The sequence below is a fragment of the Mobula hypostoma genome, chromosome 24, assembly GCF_963921235.1.
Source record: "Mobula hypostoma chromosome 24, sMobHyp1.1, whole genome shotgun sequence".
Taxonomy (NCBI): Eukaryota; Metazoa; Chordata; class Chondrichthyes; order Myliobatiformes; family Myliobatidae; genus Mobula; species Mobula hypostoma.
The window spans coordinates 33,169,180-33,192,349 of NC_086120.1; the positions used below are offsets into that span (position 1 = coordinate 33,169,180).

A 23,170-nucleotide genomic window follows, 5' to 3' on the forward strand; every position below is an offset into this window, starting at 1 on the left:
ATGTGTATAAACTTAATTTTCTTAGGGCAGGAGAGACTGCCAGGTAACAAATTAAAATAAAGTTCACCAAAGCACATTCCATGGCTGTTTACAAGAATTGCTAATAAATACTCAAGATTCACGTTAGATTATTGATTGCCGTAGTTTGCATGGAAGAAGATTGCAAGGGGAACTGAGTTTAACCTTCATTAAATCTACAAAATATGATTCACTGCAAAAAAAAATTGAATTTACAACCAAAAAAAAAGCAGCAGGTCATTCAGGGACTTCATAAGACATTTATCAAACTCTCGGAATGGGAAATATTTACTGTCTGACCTTCATGGGCTGGAAACTGGCAGGTTAATAGGGTATTTGAGCACAGTAGTTAAGTTACATGGCTAGGAGCCAAAGTTCTGGACCATTGATCTATGAAACCCGCTATAGAAGCTGTGGAATTTAAAATCAAATAACTAAACAAAATATTAAATGTTTAAAAATAGGCTCCTCTCAGAAACGTTAGTCACCCAACTATCAGATTATTGTAACAATCCATCAGGTTTACTAGTGTGTAACAGGGAAGGGAATCTGCCATCATGACCTCAGCTGGCTCCAGACCCACTCACGCAGTTGACTTTTCACTAGCCCGTAAGTTCCTGCACATTTTGATATGGGCAATAAACAGCATCATTGCCAGCAGCATCCACATCATATAAATAAATGAATAAATCATAAAAGAGGTCCGCACACAAAATGCTGGAGGAACTCAGCAGGCCAGGCAGCATCTATGAAAAAGAGTAAACAGTGGACTTTAGGGTCAGGACTGAGAAGGAAGAGAGTGTAATGTTGAATCTGGTTCACAGGTCTGGCAAGTGAGACAGGAAATGTACTGACTTCGAATAGTTATATTAATCATTTATTTACAAACAGTAAAAATTCGATCAAACATTCATGTGCCCCAAGTTACAGACAATACAAAGCTGAATACTCAACAAACATACGCTCACTCTACAAACATACTTAGTTAAAAGTATGCACTGATCAGACTTTCCCAATGGCCTCACCTCAAACAAAGGAAGAAGAGAACAAGCCCCTTCCACGGGCTATTTTATATACCCAGGATACTTAAAACTGGACACCAGCCATCTATCCAATGGGAAAAACAGCTAGAGCTTCTAAACTAACCAATCACAATGGCAGCGACATTCAACAATCAGAATAAGGCATGCCCCCAGAGGGTGGAGGAAAGATAAAAAGGTGGGGGGAGGGAAGAAGACTAGCTGGTAGATAACAGGTGAAGCCAGGTGGGTGGGAAAGCTCAAGAGCTGATAAGAGAGGGGGGTGGACCATAGAAGAAAACGAAGGAGGAGGGGACCCAGGGGGAAGTAATAGGAAGATGAAAAGAAGTGAAAGGTCAGAGTGGGGAATAGAGGGGTGGTGGGGGGATTTGTTTACCGGAAGGAGAAGTCGATACTCGTGCCATCAAGTTGAAGGGTCCATGGATTGAATATTGCTCCTCCACCCTGAGCGTGGCCTCATCTTGGCACAAGAGGAGACCATGGATCAAAGTTCATCGGATGAGGAATGGGAATGGGAATTAAAATGTTTGGTCCCTGGGAAGTCCTACTTCTGGCGGGTAGTGCGGAGGTGCTGAACAAAGCAGTCACCCTGTTTATGACAGGTCTCACTGCCGCTGAAGAGGCTGCGTCGGGAACACTGGACACAGTAGATGACTCCAGCAGATTCGCAAGTGAAGTGTCGCCTCACCTGGAAGATCTGCTTGCAGCCCTGAATGGAGGTGAAGGAGGAGGTGTATGGGCAGGTGTAGCACTTAGGCCACTTGCAGGGATAAGTGGCTGGATGGAGATTCGTCGGGAGGGACGAATGGACAAGGGAACTGAGAAGGGGGCAATTCCCGCAGAACAGAGAGTGGGGGCAGTTTTTTTTCTTTGTTTCTACTGTGTTAACAAACATCAGCTAACATGGTTTCGTAGTTAAGAGTTCTACAAAACTACAAAAGCAGAATGCAGGAACAGGTACCTTTCCTCCCAAGGAGCACGTGCACATCCATCCTTAAACAAGACCAGAAGATATAGGAGCAGAATTGGGCCATTTGGCCCATTGATGCCAAACATTTTGTCATATTTCCATCTTTCAATTAATGGGCCATGTAAATGTCCTGCCAGCCACCTCTTGCAAGAATCTCCATTTCAATCCATAGAATCATGCCACACCAATTTGGGAACTGTTTGGGAACATAAGGAGAAAAGAAAAGTATACATATTGGAAGTATTTCTAGTTTATATAATATAAAATCTAGATTTTGGACTCAAGAACTAACTTTCACACTCTCCACTTCAAGATTTGTTTTGTTGTACGTTCAAAGATGCTCATCTGCACGCCACTATAATTTGAGTTTCTGCCACTTTCCTGTCGGTTTGAGCCAGCCTGGCTGTTTTCCTCTGATCTCTTTTATTTAGAAAGCATTTTTGCCCACAGAATTGCCACTTACTGGATGTTTTCTTTTGTCTGTCATACTATTCTCTAGAGACTATTGTGCATGAAAATCTCAGGAGATCATCAGTTTCTGGCCACCACGTCTGGGACCAACAATCATTCCACAGTCAAAGTCACTGAGATCACATTTCTTTCCCATTCGGATGCTTGGTCTGAACAACATGTCTGCATTAAGTTGCTGCCACATGATTAGATATTTGCATTAGTGAACAGGTGTACACCTCTGAGTGTAAGTATGATAGTTTCATAGAAAGTGTAGTGCAGGAAGACAAATAAAGTGCAGGGTGTCATGATGAGGTGGACTCACAATTCAAGACTTCATCCTATCATATAAAAGGTCCATTCAAAAGTCTTATATGTCTTGGAATTGAAGCTGTCCATGAGTCTGGTGTTGTGTTTTCTGCAGTGTCAGACTGAGTTACGTGGAACACACTCAAAATGCTGATTGATTCAGCAGGTCAGGCAGCATCTGTGGAGGTGAACAAGCAGTCGATGTTTTAGGCTGAGACCATTCTTCAGGACTGGAAAGGAAGGGGGATGTCACCAAAATAAAAAGGTAAAAAGGAGGGGGAGGAGGATAGCTAGAAGGTGATTGGAGGTGACAGGGAGGCGCGAAAGGTAAAGAGTTGATGGCATCTGATAGGAGAGGAGAGTGGACCATAGGAGAAAGGGAAGGAGAGGGGCAGTTTGACCCTACTCACACAAGGCAAGAATGCTGCCAACTGAGAAACATCAGATGCTGTTAAAAAAAACCCTAAACTAAATTTTGTTTGTGTAATGCAATTTACCTTTTAATTCCTCATAATCATGAATAATTAAGGGTTTAAAGTGAGCTGACTGACAGCCAATGGGAACTGTTCAGTTCGATTCCACACTTAGTGGAACATATATAGATGTCTGAGACAAACTGGTGAACTCCAGCTCTGTCAATGGAGGCCTCAGGGCCCAGCAACTGTGTACGGACGTGGTAGAGAGAGAGCCTGCATGCAATTGACAGCTGGTGCCTCAATTATATGGCAGGGAAGATAAACATACAAACAGAGACTCATTTTTATTTGAATAGTCACGTCACCCAGAGAGAGTGTAAGTAAGTGCTTAAATTATTTTACTTTATTTAAATTTTTGGAATTCTTTTCATGTTTTGCAATGTTATTATTAACCCTTTAAATAAATTTTATTAAACTTTTAGTCTTTATAAAGTTTTTAATTTATTTGAAGAGTTTCATAAGTTCCCTTGACAATTAGAGAAATTTAAAATAGTTCCAGCTTGCTTTTGAGAGTGGTAAGCTGGAATCGAGGACTCGGAATTTAACTCCTAGGACCTGTTCATGACTGTACTTAACATTCAGATGTACAAGTTCAGCGTCACTTGACCCCTGCATCCAGAGAGTTCAGACAGGGACAGTGGGCAAGGCCTGGGAATAAATGACATCCAGTTGTATCTAACTCAAGGCTTCAAACTCCATAGCCTGTAATCTCTACTTTCTCTGTTCACTCTGCAACATTATTTCTGCTCTGTTATCTACAGTACTGTGCAAGAGTCTTAGGAGTATAAATACATATAGTTAGGGTGCCTAAGACCATTTTGGTAATTTTCTTTCTTTTCAAATCTTTTTATTGTTATTATACAAAAAAAATAACATGAGTAACTAACAACATAAGTTACAACACTTACAATGTCTCAAAAAAGACATTATCTTAAAGATTGAAAAAAAATTTGTGATAACAAAAAAAACCTACTAAGCAGAAAAGCGAGAAAAAAAAGAACCCATTAGGTGTACAACCCCGGAGTCATGCGTCATACAAAAAGCTTCTAAAAATAAACATCAAACCGCCAGCAAGAAAAGAAAATATACTAAAAAATTTACAATTAGATCGTGGAAAAATTATATCGATTAGCTCAAATGATAATAACGAGCAAATGAGCCCCATCTTTTCTCAAAATCAAACAAAGGTTCAAAGGTTCGACTTGTAATTTTCTCCAAACTAAGACATAGCATCACTTGAGAGAACCATTGTGACAAAGTGGGAGCTGATGTATCCTTCCACTTGACCCTCCTAGCTATCAACGTAAGAAATGCAATAACATGTTGGTCAGACACAGAAATACCATGAATATTTTGAGGAATTATTCTAAAAATCACAGTTAATTTATTAGGTTGTAGATTAATTTTAAGTACTTTAGAAATTGTTGAAAAAACTGACTTCCAGAACTGTTCCAATATAGAACAAGACCAAAATATATGTGTCAGTGTAGCTATCTCAGTTTTACATCTATCACAATGACTATCAACACTAGAAAAGATTTTAGAAAGTCTCTCCTTCGTCAAATGATAACGATGTACAATTTTAAATTGAATCAATGAATGGCTAGCACAGATTGAAGAAGAGTTAACCAACTTTTGGTAATTTTATGTATTGCACTGTACTGCTGCCACAAAAAAAAAATAAATTTCGTGACACAGATGATAAATCTGATTCTGATATGGGTCTCGATTGTGGACTGAGAGTGGGAAAGGAACAGAGAGGCGAATCATGGTTGGGAAAAGGGGAAGGGAGAGGGGAGGGAGCGGGAAGCACCAAGAAACATTCTGTAATGATCAATAAACCAATTTTTTGGAATCAAACTCTGCACCTGTGACAACCCCTGGAACTACTTATCTGCCAAGGTTCTCACACCCCTCAAACAGTGCTCCACTTCGCTATTCCCAACATCAGATGCTCCCACCAGTTTTACAAACTCACTCTCCAGTCCCATTGACAAATACAGTACTGTGCAGAAGTCTGAGGCACCTTAGCTATATATAAGTGTCTAAGGCTTTTGCACCATTCTGTACATGCATTGAAGCAAATAATGTTGATTGCCGGCTGAACAACCAAAAGGGATGCAAAGATCCCACACAGTTCTACGTCCAATCACAAACAAGAAAAAATCTGCAGATGCTGGAAATCCAAGCAACACACACAAAATGCTGGAGGAACTTAGCAGGCCAGGCAGCATCTACAGAAAGGAGTATAGTCAACATTTCAGTCCGAGGCCCTTCATCAGGACTGGAGAAAAAAAGATGAGGAGTCAGAGTTAGAAGGTGGGGGGTCGGGGAGGAAGAAACAGGTGGTCATAGGTGAAACTGGGAGGGGGGAGGAGTGAAGTGAAGAGCTGGAAAATTTTTTTTGGTAAAAGAGATACAGGGCTGGAGAAGGGGGAATCCGATAGGAGAGGACAGAAGGCCATGGAAGAAAGAAAAGGGGGAGGAGCACCAGAGGGAGGTGATGGGCAGGCAAGGACATAAGGTGAGAGAGGGAAAGGGGAATGGGGAATGGTGAAGGAGGGGTGGGAGGGCATGACCACAGATCTACGTGCAGTGTTATGAACCTTCTGGACGTGACAAACACAGCTGTGCTATGCTTAAATTAGTCATCGATTCATAGGGTCATAGAACACAGAAGCAGGCCCTTCTGATCAATTTGACTAAGGGGCCCACCTAAGCTTGTCTCATTTGCCAGCGTTTGGCCCACATTTATCTAAACTTTTCTGATGTAACTTAAATGTCATTATGTTACCTACCTCAACTACGATCTCCGGCAGCTTATTCTATATATGGACATACAACTCACTGTGTGAAAAAGTCAGATACTTTTAAGTCTGCATTGACAGGAAGCCACTTTATGCCTTTTTATTACTCTTCTTGGACTAAGGAATGCATGGTTCTTTTGAGAGAAAGGGAATGTCTTGATCTGTTTAAATATGTTCAAAATTGCTTCAATAATTATGTGAAAGGAAATTGTCTCTCCATTTCACCAAAGTTCAAATTTCAATCTTGTCTGCTGTTCAAAATCAAATCTCTGTGATGTTAGGTTTTGAGTTGATGGGTAAATCTAAGAACCCAGTGAATGCAGATATAGAAAATACAAAATGGACAGTGAGGATCGTCTGTCTTAAGAGAGCTACTTCTGTAGCAAGGGAGTGACGGAAACTGTGATATATTGGGCATAAAATCTATTATCAGGACAGCAATTCATGCTGGAGAACTCTCTTCACACGATTGACAGGAGCTTGTCAGGAAATGTTGAGGAAAGTATAAAGAGGAAAGCAATTGAGGCCAGGAATTGAAATCAATAATCTATTTCAACAAAAATGTTGCTAATGGTTGTGTCACTGTATTGTTTGATCTAAAAATGTGTTATCTGTCTATAGACTGAGCAATACTTAGAGCAGTCAATTGTTATTCTGCCTTCAAATCATTCTATTCCTCCAGTCCCTCAAAAACCAATCTTCTCACCCTGGCTGTTTTTGTGTAAAAATGTAAATAAGTCATATGGCGTGGAGTATAGCATCATACGTTGGTGTGCTCTTCGGTTAAACCTGAATAATATAGGCACTCTTGTTTGGAAGCTCCTAGTGTCCTGCACATAATATTGTGGTTCAAGTTTTCAGCACTCCTAAAATACTAAACAATTGACAACAAGGAACCTCTTAATCCCAGACACAAATTGGCACTGGTAAAACAAACCAGCCAAGTCCATCACAGCCAAAGCCTTCCCACACCCCACCACACTCCCCCCACCCCCACCCCCATTACGTACATCTATCTGGAGCACCGGCACAAGAAAACAGCATCCATCAAAGTTCAAAGTATTTATGCAGCCTACAAATCTGAGATTCATCTGCTTGCAGGCAGTCACAAAACAAAGAAACACAACAGAACCCGTTTAAAGAACAACTCCACACAACAAGACCATCCAATGTGTGGAAAAAGAAGAACAAGTCATGCAAACTATAGAAAGTTAACAAATAACATTAACTGCAAAGACCCTGAAACTGAGTCTGGAGCCACGGAGCTATGGAGGTAAGTGAGGTCAGTCCAGGAGCCTGATGGTTGCAGACCACTTGATCATCAAAGACCTCCACCACCTAGACCTTGCTCTCTTCTCACTACTACCATTGGGCAGTAGGTACAGAAGCCTTAGGTCCCACACCACTAGATCCAGAAACAGTTATTATCCTAAAACCATCGGGCTTCTGGATGAGTTTAGATAGCTTCACTACCCACAACTCTGACTAATTCAACAACCTGCAGACCCACATTCATGGGCTCTTTTCAGCTTATGTTCTCAGTATTGTTTGTTTATTTGCACAGTTCCTATTGCTTTGCACATTGGTTTTTGCCTGTTCTTGTTTTATGATTTTATTTTTCCTTTAGATGTCCACAAAAATTTAATTTCCAGGTAACATACGCATACTTTGATAATAAATGCATTGGAACATTGAACTACGAATTGTTAGATGAAAATGTGATAATTTCAACTCTACGGGATCATGCCTTTTGCAGGTTTCTGAAAAACCTCAGTGTTCACAAGGTGTAATGAAGAGCACTGTCAGAATAGGACCTCAGACCCACCGAAGCTCCCAACCGCAGGCTCAGTGAGCACTTGTGTGAGTGCTGACAGCTCAGAAGAAAGAGGAAGGAGAACTACAGACGGCAGTAAACACTTTAGCCCAACAGCATCACTTTTGAAGCTGCAGCAATCGATGCTAGAGTAAAGGCAAAGCATGGTAGGCAGCATTCAAAGGGCAGGTTGCAGGAAGAGTGAGTAATTTTGGCATTGTTTTAGTGAGAAAAAAAATAGAATGCTATCTCAAGTACAAGCAGACAGGACACTTATCACATATCATTATATGATGAGGATGGAGATGCTATTAATGGTTAATAATATTATTGAGATGGAAGGTAAAATTGAGAATGCATAGGAATTGATTACTTTGGTGAGGAAACAGATGAAGATTAAAGATTAGCTTTATTTGTCACATGTACAACAAAATATCGAAACATATATAATACTTTATACTTTATTGTCGCCAAACAATTGATACTAGAACGTACAATCATCACAGCGATATTTGATTCTGCGCTTCCCACTCCCTGGATTACAAATCAATAGTAAATATTAAAGATTTAAATTACAAATCATAAATAGAAAATAGAAAAATGGAAAGTAAGGTAGTACAAAAAAAACGAGAGGCAGGTCCGGATATTTGGAGGGTACGGCCCAGATCCGGACCTGCCTCTCGGGAATGAAACATACAGTGAAATGTGTCGTTTTGTGTTAAATTAAATCAGTGAGGATCGTGCTGGGCAGCCTCAAAATGCTGCCAGGCTTGCAGCACCAACATCGCATGCCCACAACTCACTAACCCTAACCTGGACGTCTTTGGAATGTGGGAGGAAGCCGCAGCACCCAGAGGGAGAATATACAAACTCCTCACAAACAGCGGCGGAAATTCAACCCCCATTGCTCGTGCTGTAGTAGTGGCGCATTAGCTGCTACACTACCATGCCACCCAGAGAAAGTGGTGTGACTGACAGAAATTTTCCCAGGGAGAGGGTGCTAGAGGGAAAGAGATGTAAAGGAGACATCGGAGGCAGCTTCACCACACAAAGGGTGGTGTGTACTTGGAATGAGCTGCCAGAACAGTGATTGAGACAGACACATTCGCGACATACAAAAACTACGAAACGTTTAGCAGGCTATAGGCCAAAAGCAGGCAAATGGATCTATCTTGCTAGGCAATGCCGGTGGCATGGATGAGTTGGACCTGTTTCCTTGCTGTAAGACTCCATAACTCTAAATTCAGATATGAAGTGTATTTCATATTTACTAGCATAGTACAGAAGTTAGAAGAATATTTTGATCTACAGCAGCTTGAGATAATGGAGAGTGATAACTGTGGCAAAGGCAAGCACAAGCTAAGGGAACTGGTCACATCTTCATGCTGAATGACCTATCAAAGTATTGCAACTTTAGGGATTCCTCGTACCATTCACTATGTGGCATAAATGCTGGGTGCAATACATCTTATGTTTAACGTGGCATGGAGATACAACTTTCATTGAGGTGACAGCCAAAGTTGTAAAAGAATTCTGTCCTCTGCCAGAAATGTAATAATAGTCTTCAGTGAAAGGACAACTCTCAGAGCTTTGTTCAGAATCGGGTTTAATAACACCAGCATATGTCGTGGAATTTGTTGCTATGCGGCAGCAGAAAATTGCAATACACAATAATAAAAAACTGTAAATTACAGTAAGCATATTTATATTTTAAAAGTAAAATATATATAAATAAAAAGTTAAAGTTAAACAATTAAATAAATAGTCTAAAAAGAGAGAATAAAATATAGTGATTTAGTGTTTATGGGTTTTATGTCCATTCAGAAATCTGATGGCTGAGGGGAAGAAGCTGTTCCTCAATTGTTCTTTCTTTATTAATCTTTTTATTGATTTAAAAAAGCATAAATACAGTCAAGAGAAGAATTAGTTCAAATATAGATATCAGTAACAATATAAACCAAGATTAAGACAAACGTCAAAATCATAGATATCGTTAAACTAGTATAAAATACATAATAATAAAAAAAATGAAAATAACAATTCTCCTCTTACCAGTTTATGAAGAGAAAGGAAAAAATATTGGTTTTACTTGAAAAAAAAAACCCACTACACTGTAATAAAACAAAAAAAAAGGGACTGGGCAGTCCATTTTGAGGATACGACCAAAAAAAGAAAGAAAGAAAAACCTTCTGATCAAATCTAAAACTTCGAAAAAAAGATTGAAAGAGTAATAAATCAAATTAAATGAAAATATTGGATAAAAGGTCGCCATATTTACTCAAATTAAAAGGATGTATCAAATGTCCAACTTCTTATTTTCTCTAAACTTAAACAGGACATAATGGAGGAGAGCCAGTAAAAGACCGTAAGTGGATTAGAATCCTTCCAGTTCAATAAAATGGCTCTCCTAGCCAGTAAGGTCAAAAAGGCTATCATATGTTGAGCGGAAACAGGAATATTTCCTGTTTCCGATGAGATAATCCTAAAAGTTGCCGTAAGCAAGTGAGGTTGTGTATCCAGATCCAAAAGTTCTTGATAGAGCTGTTCCTCAATTGTTGAGTGTGTGCATTCAGGCTCCTATACCTCCTGTCCGAGTGTAGCTATGAGAAGAGGGCGTGTCCTGGGTGACAGGGGTCTTTTGTGATGGATGCCGCCATTTTGAGGCATCGCTCCTTGAAGGTGTCCTGGATGCCTGTGAGCCTACTGCCCATGATGGAGCTGACTGGGTTTACAATTTTCAGCAGCTTTTTCAGAAGACTGCAAGTGGTGTGAGTCAGTGTTGTAGTTGTATTGGAAGACATTCCTTGATCCCATCATTCTTTCAAAGAGTCCAAGTGCTACAGCAAAAAAAAACTAGCAGCAGCCTGATGAAGGGTCTCTGCCTGAAACTTCAACTGTTTATGCTCCTCCATCGATGCTGCCTGACCTACCCAGCTCCTCCTGTATTTTGCGTGTGTTGCTCTGGATATTCAGCATCTGCAGACTCATTTGTGTTCAGAGTTCTAAAGTTGTTTCAAACACAACACCAGAACTGAGAGCACTATCTGATTTTAACATTCAGGATAGTTTATTATTATTCTTCAGTACACGAATGTAAAGGAGAACAAAATGATTGTTACTCTGGATTCAGTCCAATTGTGTAAGGTAAAAGAAACAAGAAGGGTAGTTATGGAAAGTATGACAATTAAAGAAGAGGAAGTACTGGCGCTTTTAAGGAATATAAAAGTGGATAGGTCTCCAGGTCCGGACAAGAGGGAAGTTAGTGTGGAAATAGCAGGGACTCTGACAGAAATATTTCAAATGTCATTAGAAACGGGGATGGTGCTGGAGGATTGGCGTATTGCTCGTGTGGTTCCATTGTTTAAAAAGGGTTCTAAGAGTAAACCTAGCCTGTGAGTTTGACATCAGCAGTGGGTAAATTGATGGAAAGTATTCTTAGAGATAGTATACATAATTATCTGGATAAAAAGGGTCTGATTAGGAACAGTCAATGTGGATTTGTGTGTTGAAGGTCATGTTTGACAAATCTTATTGAATTTTTTGATGAGGTTACTAAGAAAGTTGACGGGGGTAAAGCAGTGGATGTGGTCTATATGGACTTCAGTAAGGCCTTTGACAAAGTTCCACACGGAAGGTTAGTTAGGAAGCTTCAATCGTTAGGCATTAATATGGAAGTAGTAAAATGGATTCAGCAGTGGCTAGATGGGAGACGCCAGAGAGTAGTTGTGGATAACTGTGTGTCAGATTGGAGGATGGTGTGTGCCTCAGGGATCTGTACTGGGTCCAATGTTCTTTGTCATATATATTAATGATCTGGATGATGGGGTGGTAAATTGGATTGGTAAGTATGCAGATGATGCTAAGATAGGTGGCATTGTGGATGATGAGGTAGGTTTTCAAAGCTTGTAGAGAGATTTAGGAGAGTTAGAAGAGTGGGCTGAGAGATGGCAGATGGAGTTTGATGCTGGAGGGTGTGGGGTACTGCATTTTGGTAGGACTAATCAAAGTAGGACATACATGGTAAATGGTAGGGCATTGAAGAATGCTGTAGAACAGAGGGATCTAGGAATAATGGTGCATAGTTCCCTGAAGGTGGAATCTCATGTGGATAGGGTGGTGAAGAAAGCTTTTGTAATGCTGGCCTTTATTAATCAGAGCATTGAGTATAGGAGTTGGGATGTAATGCTGAAATTGTATAAGGCATTGGTAAGGCCAAATTTGGAGTATTGTGTACAGTTCTGGTCACTGAATTATAGGAAAGATGTCAATAAAATTGAGAGAGTACAGAGGAGGTTTACTAAAATGTTGCCTGGGTTTCATCTCCTAAGTTACAGAGAAAGGTTGAACAAGTTAGGTCTTTATTCTTTGGAGCGTAGAAGGTTGAGGGGGAACTTGATAGAGGTGTTTAAAATTATGAGGGGGATTGATAGAGTTGACGTAGATAGGCTTTTTCCATTGAGAGTAAGGAAGATTCAAACAAGAGGACATGAGTTGAGAGTTAAAGGACAAAAGTTTAGGGGTAACATGAGGGGGAATTTCTTTACTCAGAGAGTGGTAGCTGTGTGGAACGAGCTTCCAGCAGAAGTGGTTGAGGCAGGTTCGATGTTGTCGTTTAAAGTTAACTTGGATAGATATATGGACAGGAAGGGAATGGAGGGTTATGGGCTGAGTGCAGGTCGGTGGGATTTGGTGAGAGTAAGAGTTCGGCACGGACTAGAAGGGCCGAGATGGCCTGTTTCCATGCTGTAATTGTTCTATGTTATTTGGTTATAATGCAACATAAAAACACAATAAACATAAATATAAAAGCAATCCTATAAAACCCATGTCCAAGTAACTATCATAAACTTACATTCCGTTGCCATTGTATTAAGTAACTCCTGTACCTAATAACGTGGCCACCGGGTGGGTGCTTGATCATGGTCTTCTGCTGCTGTAGTCCATCCCCTTCGAGGTTCAACGTGTTGTGCATTCAGAGATGCTAGTGACTGTTTTTACAGGAAAATCCGTGGAGGTCAGCAGTTTCTGAGATGCTCAAAACCCCGTCTGGTACCAACATTATTCCACAGTCGAAATCACTTCGATCACACTTCTTCCCCAATCTGATGTTTGGTCTGAACAACAGCTGAATCTCTTGACCATGCCTGCATGCTCTTATGCACTGAGTTGCTGCCATGTGATTGGCTGATTGGATACTTGCATTAACCAACAGGTGTACAGGTGTACCTAATAAAGTGGTCACTGAGTGTGGACTGATAGTATGTACATAAAGTGCCATTAAGAAGTTAAAAGGACAAATCTGCCCAGCCGCTGCAGACTATACAGTACTTTGTACTGAAACCATACTATAGTCATAGTGAGAGACAATAGAATCTTATGGTCACCATCCTGACTGATGGTAAGTTATTTGTGATATCGATCAACACTGCTGCAGCCTGTCCTATTATGAGTAAGGACACTTGTAACAAGTAGTTCAGACTACTATCCTTGGCAAGCAACAAGATGAGTCACAAAGCTTATTCTGGCTACTCCAGGAATGGATCTGGGGATTCAGGCTGTTTCGGAATGTTACTGTCTTGCTTCTATTGTTTGCATGATTTGTGTTTTTTTTCCCCTCTTTCCCTGCACAGTAGCTTTTGTTCTTTCTTTTCTTTTAATTGGGTTATTCAAGTTTCTTGCTTTGTGGCTGCCCATAAGCAGACAAATCTCAAGGAGTATAATTTATACATTCTTTGATAATAAATGTGTTTTGAATCTTTTGAACCTTTGAAGGTTTTGGGACAGATGCAATGCAAGGTATGCTGTTATAGTTACCTTATCAAACATCTGACTCTGTTGGGCAAGGATTCGACTGATAAAACTCGAAGCTCAGTTGAAAGGTTCCACTCAGTATTCACACAGGATTATCCAAATCATCTTCAGAGAGACTGTCCAAACATGTTAACATCTTCAAAGATGCCTATAAAGAATCATGGGATGAATATATTTGGATTAAAACACGTGTCAAATCATATTACTGCAAAGCATAACCAGTTCCTTATTCCCTCGATATCCAAGTGGAAGATGAATACAAGTTTTACATCTTTAGGGAGCAGCGTCCATTATTAAGGACCTCCAGCACCCAGGGCATGCCCTTTTCTCACTGTTACCATCAGGTAGGAGATACAGAATCCTGAAGGCACACACTCAGTGATTCAGGAACAGCTTCTGCCCCTCTGACATTGATTCCTAAATGAACATTGAAGCTTCGGACACTACCTCACTTCTTTTAATATACAGTATTTCTGTTTTTGCACATTTTTAATAACTTATTCAATATATGTAATTGATGTACTTGTTTGTTTATTATTATGTTTTATTTTATTTTTTTTTCTCTCTCTCTCTGCTAGATTATGTATTGCATTGAACTGCTGCTGCTAAGTTAAATTTCACGTCACTTGCTGGTGATAATAAACCTGATTCTGATTCTGAAGTAGCAGGAAAAAATGTTGTTGGGTTGTGGTTGGGCTGTGGTTTTATTGAAGTCAGATAACGCAGTTGACCATCTTATGCTGTCCCTAGTCTATTCCAATCTAGCACTGTGGTCACACTTAAATATTGCAACAGTGCAACACCACCACCAGAACCACCATCAGGAACAGTCATTACCCTTCAACCATCATTTCCCTGAACCAACTTAGATACCTTAACTCACCTCAACACTGAACTGATTCCACAACCTATTGACTCACTTTCAAGGGCTCTACAACTCATGCTCTTAGTATCATTTATTTGTTTATGAGTTTGTTTATCTATCTATCTACCTACCTATTTATTTACTTATTTGTTTGTTTTTTTTATTATTATATTTATTTAGTTGTTTTTCAGTCTTCATGTGCAGTTTTTCATTGATTCTATTGTATTTCTTTGTTCAATGCCTGCAAGAAAATGAGTCTCAGGGTCATATGTGGAGACATATATAGAAACACAGAGAAACATAGAAAACCTACAGCACAATACAGGCCCTTTGGCCCACAAAACTATGCCAAAGATGTCCTTACCTTAGGAATTTCCTAGGGTTACCCATAGCCCTCTATTTTTCTGAGCTTCATGTACCTGTCCAGGAGTCTTTTAAAAGACCCTATCGTATCTGCCGCCTCCACCATCGCTGGTGGCCCATTCCACGCATTCACCACTCTCTGCATAAAAAAACTTACCCCGACGTCTCCTCTGTATCTACTTCCAAGCGGCTGAAAAACTGTGCCCTCTTGTGCTAGCCATTTCAGCCCTGGGAAAAAGCCTCTGACTATCCACACGATCAATGCCTCTCAGCATCCTATACGTCTCTATCAGGTCACCTCTCATCCTCCGTCGCTCTAAGGGAAAAAGGCCGAGTTCACTTAACCTATTCTGATAAGGCATGCTCCCCAATCCAGGCAACATCCTTGTAAATCTCCTTTGCAGCCTTTCTATGGTTTCCACATCCTTCCTGTACTGAGGTGACCAGAACTGAGAACAGTACACCAAGTGGAGTCTGACAGGGTCCTATATAGCTGCAACATTACCTCTTAGCTCCTAAACTCAGTCCCAGGATTGATGAAGGCCAATATACCGTATATGCTTTCTTAACCACTATGTACTTTGATAATAAATTTACTTTGAACCTTGAACTTTGAATTTCTAATATCCTCCCATTCACAACCCTTCCCCAAAAAGTGCAACAATGTTCAGGAATCAACTGAGCAACAGGCAGCGGAAACTCAGGCTCGACGCAGACCCAATCCTGGTGGCCTTCTCACAGCTTGCCCTGGCGGTCAGAAACATTTAGACACAATTGGAAAATATAAAAGCTGCAAGGATAGATTCCAAGAACCTACCCAGGACTGGCATAAAGGCAAGACAGCAGATACCATTTTATTCAGTACACCTCTACACCTGCTCATCGATGCAAGTATCTAATCAGCCAATTATGCGGCAGCAATTCAGCTTAGAAAAGCATGCTGTCATGGTCAAGAGGTTCAGTTGTTGCTCAGACCAAACGTCAGGATGGGGGAAGAAATGTGATCTAAATGACTTTGACTGTGAAATGATTGCTGGTGCCACATAGGGTAGCTTGGTTATCTCAGAAATTGCTGATCATGCAGACCATGCACATCAGTCTTAATATTTTATAGAGAATGGTTTGAAAAACAAAATAAAAATCCTGTGAGTGGCAATTCTGGGTGAGCACATCTTGTTAATGAGAGAGGTCAGAGGAGAATGGCCAGACAGGTTCAAGCTGATAGGAAGATGACAATAACTCACACAACCACGCGTTACAACAGTGGTGTGCAGAAGAGCATCTCTGAACGCACAACATGTCGAACCTTGTAGTGTAGTGAACCAATTTCTCTCGGGATCAATAAAGTATGACTATGACTATGACTATGTGCCACAGCAGCAGAAGGCCATGAACATACAGATATACACTCAGTGACCACTTTATTACGTACCTCCTGAACCTAATAAAGTAGCCACTGAGTTTATATCTGACCCATCAGCTTAGAATATTATGGAACAACCTGGACTAGGGAGCCCCTGGACAGTGTGACTTGTGCTTGTGTCTGGCTCCCACCGTGATGTGTACTGGCATGCAGCACTGCATTGTGCAGACAAGTGTGTTGTTGATGAACAATATCCTTTCCAGCTTACCACGACTTCCAAGCACAGGATCAAGAATCAAAGATCAACTTTATTCACCATATAGATTTACGTGTGTTAGGAATTTGCGGCAGTGTTTTGGTCAGGGCACGGTATGCAACAAAAAACAACTTTCAACAATTATAAAGAACAAAGAACTATCTAAATATGTTAGAGGTTAACATACGGACATGGAATAAAATGTGCATAAATACATAAATACCAGCATGTATTTACACTGTAAACAGCATTATAAAAAATACAACACCCACAAAATTCTGGAAAACTCAGCAGGTCAGACAGCATCTATGGAAAAGAGTAAAGAGTCGACATTTTGGGGCAATTTTCTCGTGTTTGCGATTATAAAGAATAATTTAAGTGTTTTCAGGTCAATGTAGTAACGAGTAATAGACAGAAGGGGGGGGGATCTAACTAAAATAGTTGATCAGATTAACTGCCTTGGGAAAGAAACATTTATGATGGCATAAGCGTTTTGTTTTAATAGCCCTACGATACTTTAAGAAGCAAACTTTTGGAAAATGCAGTCTGCTATGGGAGTCATGTCTTCAATGATTTTCCTGTCCATTTCTTTGTCTCGGACGCATCAAAATCAGAATTAATATCGTGAAATTTGTTAACTTTACGGCAGCAGTATCATGCAGTACATGATAAATAAATATAGAGAAAAACTGATTTACATTAAGTATGCATAAGTCTATTAAATAGTTAGATTAAAATAGCTAAGTGCAAAGTAACAGAAGTAAAAAAATTAGTGAGGTAGTGGACATGGATTCAATGTCCCTTTAGAAATTTGAAGGCAGAGGGGAAAAGCTGCTCGTGAAACACTGAGTGTGTGCCTTCAGGCATCAAGCTCATACAAGTCCTGCAGTGGTGGTAGACACAGTAGGTGGGATATAAGTTTTTGCAAAGCTTGATTTGCCATTGGTTTTGTGCAGCTGGATGTAGATGAAGAAAATTAGAGGTAGCTCCCATGCAGCACGCATCGCGTCATACATGAAGTCACTGTGCAGGTTTAAATCCACTCCAACAATCTTCCAAGCAGCATGGTCGAAACTTTGCACAGCACTGACAAATCTACCCAACAAGTTAATCGTTGGATCGTGATAGACTGTGCAAAGAATGATCCATGAGTTTTGTAGGAAGTACTCAAGCAATTTCACTCACGGAACATGGAAGTGAAGTAGCCGGAGGTGGTGTATGTCAGTATGGACGTTGCCGCTAATAGACTGAAACCTGTTAAGGATAAGATTGATGTTACAAGGGCAAAGCAACAAGAGAATGTCACAGTTCCCTGCTCCTTTCTGTGAATAATTCAATATGATTCCAGATTTGAGGCTAACTTAACAATAGTTCCAAAACTGTCGCATCAAATTCTTAAGAAGAACCAGAACTGGAATCCAGCTGACACACAGCAGAAAGTGTTTGATTAATGTAAGCATCGTTTAAGTAACTGCTTCATTTCAATACAATAAGAACTCTACATCTAGCTCGCTTCAAGTTACATTACAGCTGCTGTCATCAGCCATGTTATGGATAATAGACAGTTACAGCCTACTGCATTTCCTTTGTGTACTGTTAACAAAAGAGGATGATACTTCACACAGATTAAGAAGGAACTACTAGCAATTATCTTTGGTGCGAAGAAATTCCATAAGTTTCTACTGGGAAGTCCTTTTGTTCTGCTTACTAATCACAAACTGCTCTGGCAATTCTGGGTTTTGTAGGGCAGCAATTCCAACAATGGGAGTTTTCAGGATGCAAAGGCGAGTTTCTCTATCACAGTATGATTATATGAATGTCTATCATTCATCCAAGTGAAATGTAATTACTGAAGTTCCGTCTGGATTACATGAATCTTCTGTTTAGATAGGAGAGTAGGGAGGCAGCAATTGTAACAGAAGACAATGATTTGAGGCAAAAGAAAGCAATTCTAACTAAAGGTGAGAGCCAGAGCCTCATGACCAGCAAGTAAGTAAAAGTATCAGCAATGGGACATTTAGTGAATAAATCCAAGCCTGTAGACTGTACTTAATGCACATGAGTAATAAATTTAGAAGTGTCCATATTAATCAGGAAGTCACTGCAAGAAGCATATTTGAAAATAATGAAGTGATGTGTAATGACGTTAGAATCAACAACTATCAAATAGTTACAGTACAGTGGTGAATCAAGCCAGAAATGTGCAATTTCTTCAATTCGATGAACGAGGTTTACTCGTCTCTGTGCTGAACTGAGGCTGTAGCCTGCAACTAGTCTGGAGCAATGACTGGCTTTGTGGCTGTGGATAGACTCACTTTTGTAAACTTCAGTTCTGAGTGCTAATCGCTTATTTTTATTGTTGGCATGATTTGTTTTCTTTTCAGTGCATTGAGTGTTTGATGGTCTTTTTTTAATGAGCTCTATTGGGATTCTTTGTTTTATGGCTTCCTGTAAGAGACAAATCGTAAGGTTGCATATCATATACATACTTTGATAATAAATGTACTTTGAAGTTTGAACTTAGAATACAACTTCAGAGGCAAATACAGAGAGTTAAATCAAGTAAATATATTATCAATGTACGTTTATGTTACCATATATTACCTTGATTTTTTTTTGCAGGAACTTACAGGAAAATAAACGAATACAACAGAATTTATGAAAAAAACTATTCATAAACAAAGGCTAACCAAAAACCAATGTGAAAAAGAAGGCAAATTGTGCAGGCAAGTCAGAGGTTCGACTGGCGACTGAAGCCAGCCAGAACAATTTACTTAATTTTTTATTGTAACAGTGTAATTTTTTTAAAGTTTTGCACTGCACTGTTGTCACAAAAACAACAAATTTCATAACATACGTCTGCAATAATAAAGCAGATTTTGACTCTGCAGAGTCAATCCGTAATAACTTTGCATATGTGTAAAGAGTGTGAGCATATTAGCTTACAAAGAGGCGTTCTACATTTATCTGCAATGCATAAATAAGCATTTGGTATAACATATAAAAAAATTATCATTGCATGGGCATCAGTTGTTGGAGAATCTTGCTGTTAGAAATGAATAGGGACACTTGTTTGAAATCTCCTGCTGCCCAGTAGATAGATATTGTGGTTTGAGTTTTCTATGCTCCCATCCCAAGTATTCTCAGACCCCGTCTTGCCTTCAATCAAGTCACTTCCACAATCAAAGCATCACAGAAGCTACAACACTGAAGGAAGATACAGTATTTGACCCATTGTCTCTATGATATGGTGAGGGTTTCTGTCTCTGCCACCATATCCAGCAAAAAAATTCCAGACCCCGGCTACAAATTGAACGGAATTTTTTTTACGTTAGCTCCTCTCTAGTTCTTCTGCCAATCAAGCTAAAACTTCAGGAAGGGTAAGACGAAGGAACACATACCAATCCTCATAGAGGGATCAGAAGTGGAGAGAGTGAGCAGTTTCAAGTTCCTGGGTGTCAAGATCTCTGAGGACCCAACATATCGATGCAGCTATAAAGAAGGCAAGGCAGTGACTATACTTCATTCGGAGTTTGAAGAGATTTGGTATGTGAACAAAAACACTCAAAAACTTCTGTGGAGAGCGCTCTGACAGGCTGCAATACGGTCTGGTTTGGGAGGGCTACTGCACAAGACTGAAAGAAGCTGCAGAGGGTCATAAATTTAGTTGGCTCCAACTTGGGTACTAGCCTAGAAAGTACCCAGGACATCTTCAAGGAGCGGTGTCTCAGAAAGGCAGCATCCATTATTAAGGATCTCCAGCACCCAGGGCATGCCCTTTTCTCACTGTTACCATCAGGTAGGAAGTACAGAAGCCTGAAGACACACACTCAGTGATTCAGGAACAGCTCCTTCCCCTCTGCCATCCGATTCCTAAATGGACATTGAACCCCTGAACACTACCTCACTTTTTTAATATACATTATTACTGTTTTTGTACGAATAATAATCTATTCAATATGCATATATTATTTATTTATTTATTCGTTCATTTATTTTTCGCTTCTATATTATGTATTTGCATTGAACTGCTGCTGCTAAGTTAACAAATTTCACAACTCCTGCCTAACTTCACAGATTCGATTTGAGGCAAACGATGTATTTCACTGTATGCTTCGATGTACATGTGACAAATAAAGCTAATCTTTGTATTTTTTTCTAACTGAGGCACAGTTATATATGTCGGCCGGTGGTGTAGCGGCATCTGCACCGGACTTCAAAGCAAGTGGTCCTGGGTTCGAATCCGGCCGGCTCCATGCCTGCTTTCCATCCATGCTGGGTTGAGCATCAAGCTAGCAACTCAGCCTCGTAAAAAAAAGAGAAACGCTAAGGAAACAGCAAGGTTGCCATTTGATGCGCAACAGTTATATATGACAAAAGGGGAGATATTTATAAGACAGAACTCTTAAAAATGAACATACCTTGAGACTTTATATCTTGCTGTAGATTAAATGTCTGTTACCAGCTGACAGTGTTGCAGAGCACTGGATTTCGTTGTCCAATCAAGATTACAGTAGGAACGCATATGGGCACAAGGAAGATGTCATACTTAAACATTCGGTCTTCTGCAGCCAACTTCTCTAGCTCACAAGCAAAATACCCCTGAGAGATACTCCTGCTTCGTTGCCTGTAGGAAATGTAGCCACCACGATTCGGTGAAGATCCCAAACACTTAGGAAGCAGGATAATATTCCGTAAATATTTACACTCTCTGGCCCTCTTTCTCTCGTTGGTGGGGGAGAGTTTGTTGAATTCTAGCTATATCTATGTGCCCAAGTACTTTTGCACAATAAGTGACAATGTTTTTAGTGTTGGTATCCAAAGCTGAATTTCTCAAAGATCACCTTTGTCTGTGAAGTTTCCACCATCGAGCAAAATGTGTCATGAGGAAATCAGAGATTGGCAATTTTTATGGAGGATGCTCTGTTGTAATAAAATAGCACTGAACATCTGTTGGATCAAAGAGATGAGAACAACTGAATATTTGTTTTCAGTATCGATTACGTCTGTTCCCCAGCCACAAACTCCAACCTTCTTCAGCCAAGTGTCTGAAATAGCCAATCTGTTCACAACCATGGTGTCATAGAAAATTCTTGTTCTATTGTTTTGACCATCTACTGAGGGAATAGTATTCAATTGGGAAATCCTTGGTTTTCAGTCTTAATATCTCCATATGTAGATTTGTGTCAAATTTGCATCCGTGAATACTCCTAAGAAGCATAGTAATTCCCTAGTGACACATTAAAGGTGTTATATAAATATAAGATGTTATTATTATTAGTGAGCTCTGCCATTGTCCTGCTTGATTTTATTCGCAAGATTTACAACTGGAAACTCTCATCATTTTCCCAAATACATAAATAGTTGCTGGTATATCAGATCTTGAAGGGTCTCGGAGACCACTGAAAAAAAGGCCTGAGTTCTGAATGAAGGGTCTTTGATCTGTGTGCCAACATGGTTTCTCAGCTGCCTGACTTAGTAAGTTCTTCTGGTACTCTTTGATTTTGCATCAAGTTTCATGAATCCCCTGTGCGGAGAGGACTCAGGTCTGAGCTTCCCACCATGCTGTGTTACCTGTAGACCCAGGAGCTTCTGCAGATGCTGGAAATCTGTTGGAGGGTCTCAGTCCTGATGAAGGACCTTGGCCCGAAATATCGACTGATCCTTTCCCTCTGTAGACACTGGCTGACCTGCTGAGGCCCTCCAGCAATTTGTATGAGTTGCTATGCTATTGATACGGTGCTCACCCAGTTCAATACCAATGGGCCTAAAGTTCACTCCCACAGCAGTGAGCTGTGCACATATATGCTTATAGTAAAAGCAGCAGACAAGCCTACAGAGCCTGTCATTGATTTTATTTGGTTTCTTACTTATTACCAGTGCTAACTGCACACGACACAACAGAAGACAATGGTGACCAGTAGTGCCATTATTATAATCAGTGAATGGGCATCAGCAGCAGATAGAGAGGACGTGATTGGAATCAGACTGGATTGTAATGCGTGACATGCGTCCTAATTGACCAATACAGAGCCAAAATTGGCTGGTCCCTAATACTGCTCTGTCTTGGGCACAGTGTACACCTGTTGAGCTAAGAATCCAGCTCTAGAAGTGCAGCCCTGTGGGAAAGCAGCAAGGCAGGGGATGGGGTGGCTGGGTGAGGTATGTACCATTGTAGAGCGCAGATCAACAGAGGTGGTCTTTGGAGGCAGATGTGTGTTGGATCCTGATACTTTGGTGATCCAAAGGTTCAGAGTTCAAAGGTCAAAGTAAATTTATCATCAAAGTCACCATATACAACCCTGAGATCAATTTTCTTGTGGACATTCACAGTAAAATAAATAAATGCAATGGAATCAATGAAAATCTACACACAAACCAAGTCTGACAAGCAACCAATGTGAAAAAGAAGACAATTTGTGCAAGTACAATAATGAAATAATAAATAAATAGATTAATTAAACAACCAATTAATAGACTAATGAGCAAATAAATAAATCTGAGAACATAAGTTGTAGAGTCCTTGAAAGTGAGTATATAGATTATGGAATCAATTCAGAGTTGAGTGAGGTTATCCAAGCTGGTTCAAGAGTCTGATGGTTGTAAGGTAATAGCTGTCCCTGAACCTA

General features: G+C 40.1%; 1 long non-coding RNA gene across 2 annotated transcripts in view; it reads right to left on the bottom strand.

The window, feature by feature from the left end:
* Positions 1-943: 943 nt before the first annotated feature.
* The window catches only part of LOC134337214 (uncharacterized), a 173,138-nt gene continuing 150,911 nt past the window's right edge, over positions 944-23,170 (bottom strand). For both annotated transcript variants that reach the window (XR_010015949.1, XR_010015948.1), the window contains one exon: positions 944-2,224. This is a non-coding gene — a long non-coding RNA (uncharacterized LOC134337214). The remainder of the gene's footprint in view (positions 2,225-23,170) is intronic.